The sequence below is a fragment of the Chinchilla lanigera genome, unplaced genomic scaffold, assembly GCF_000276665.1.
Source record: "Chinchilla lanigera isolate Chin_1 unplaced genomic scaffold, ChiLan1.0 scaffold00054, whole genome shotgun sequence".
Lineage (NCBI taxonomy): Eukaryota > Metazoa > Chordata > Mammalia > Rodentia > Chinchillidae > Chinchilla > Chinchilla lanigera.
The window spans coordinates 9,636,958-9,638,892 of NW_004955455.1; the positions used below are offsets into that span (position 1 = coordinate 9,636,958).

At 53.5% G+C, this 1,935-nt stretch overlaps 1 protein-coding gene across 2 annotated transcripts in view; it reads right to left on the reverse strand.

Annotated features, from left to right (window-relative positions):
- Positions 1 to 1,645, reverse strand: part of Cmklr1 (chemerin chemokine-like receptor 1) — a 51,182-nt gene extending 49,537 nt beyond the window's left edge. The window contains exon 1 of one of the 2 annotated variants that reach the window (XM_013520445.1): positions 1,264 to 1,645. The gene's annotated coding sequence lies outside the window, so the exon portion shown is untranslated. The remainder of the gene's footprint in view (positions 1 to 1,263) is intronic. The other variant, XM_013520448.1, reaches the window with a different exon arrangement.
- Between the last annotated feature and the right edge of the window lie 290 nt (positions 1,646 to 1,935).

Sequence of the window (1,935 nt, forward strand, 5' to 3'; positions counted from 1 at the left end):
ACCTTCTTTGTTATGGAAATACTGGGCCACCCCCCCCTGTCCCCCCCCCCCCCCCCCCCCCGCAAGCCTGGATAGGCCAGAGACAGCACCGCAGCTGCAGAGGCATCTCCAGGAGACAGTCCCTGGGGCCAGCAGAGGGGCAGGTGAGACAACATGAACCGCAGAAGAGATGACAGGTTTGGAGCAGAAAGCAGAGGCTACAGAAAGGGAAGTGGGGCTTCCAGGACATACACAGGGCTTCATCAGCTACTTGCTCCCTCTGTGACCTCAGACCCAAGATCCGAATTGCAGGTAGCAGCTACTTGATCATTGTGATGTGTTACTTATTTGTAATTTCTCTAAAAACTTGTTATGGCTTCCTCTTTTAAAATACACCAGCATGAAAACAGAGGGGGTAAGGGGAATATTTTCAATAGAAAGTACTGGGAGAGGGTTCCTATCCTTCATATGCAAAGAACTCTTCAATATCAATAAGAAAAAGAAAAGACAAATCAAGGGGCGGGAGGGAGGGATGCATGGGAACAGATTTAAATGGGATAATCATAGAAGAAAAGTGAATGATGAACTGATTACAGATGATGAACATTAATAAAGAAATGCAAATTGAAGTATCCTGACAATCAGCACAGCTCCTGGGAGGTTTAAGGAGCGGGTTTAAGGCAATAATGTAGATCAGTCTGAGAATATCACACCCCCATGTAGTGTCACAGAGGGTGTCAGCTGCCACAACCTCCAGGTACCAGAATGTCTTACAAATAGGCAATCGTTTTACCTGTAGAAAAGGACCCATAGGACCCCCACACAAAGATGACACACTAGATAGAGCATTCCTTGCAGCCCTATTTATGATAATAGGAAAGAAAGGGGAAGCAAACACAGGAGCAAAGAGTTAAATAAACTCCAAGGCATCATTTCTGTGCAGGCACTGAAATGCATATTGAAAGGATACAGATGACGTGGAACAGGTTTACCGTCTGTGGCCAAGGATGAAGTAGGTTTGCAAACCAGGTATTGGAAAATTGAGTGAGTAAGTGAGTGTGTGTACCCACATCTATCTACTTAGAGATGTTGCAGGTGTTTTGTTTTGTTTTGTTTTTGTTTTTGTTTTTTTACAAGGAACATACATACATCACTTCTGAAATCTGAAACTAGCAAAAGCTTTCCTTTCGGCAAATACTAGGTTCTAAGTAGAGCGGAACTTCGCTCTCTGCTAGCGCACCCCTTCCCTGCCCCGCTGAAAGCTCTCAAAGCCAAGTGCGATACCTGCCCCTCCTCCTCGGTGTCCGGTCTTGTCTTCCCGAGGGTTACCGCGGCTCCCGGCCACTCCAAGCCGCGCAGGAGACGCGGGTCACACGCTTCCTCAGGCGATGGCTCTTGCCCAGAAGCAGTACTTCGAGCTCATGGAAGATGCCCTGGGACCCCCAGGGCCCAGTCCCCCGCAGCGCTCTCCCAGTCTGCAGCAGGCTCGCCTGGATCCTGCTCTGTCCCAAGCCGCTCCCGCTCAGGACTGAATGGGACGGGGAAAGAACTCAGCCGGAGAAACAGCTGGAGGGAGCGGCGAGGGAGGAGCAGGAAACGGGCTGCCCAGGGAGGGCGGGGGCTGCAGCTGGGGGAGTGGGGGCTCCCACCAGCGCCCGCGGGGACCGGGCTGTGGGTGGCAGCGGCCCGCTGAGGATGGCCCGCCCCTCTGGCGGCCTAGCTCCGAGGGAGCTCTGCCCACTGTCTGGGTGCAAACCAGGAACACGTGCGGCGCGGGGCTGCTTGAGAGGGGTGCGGGTCCCTTCAAGGGGCGGGAGCGCCAGACTCTGACTGGGAGGCTGGGCCTGGGGCGCTTGGCGGGTGCCATTCTTCCCACCTGGATGCCGGTCCCTCACTGCTTGTGGCCAGTGGTCTCCAGCCCCTTGCTCTCTCCGAGGCCACCTTCTCACCCCAGGA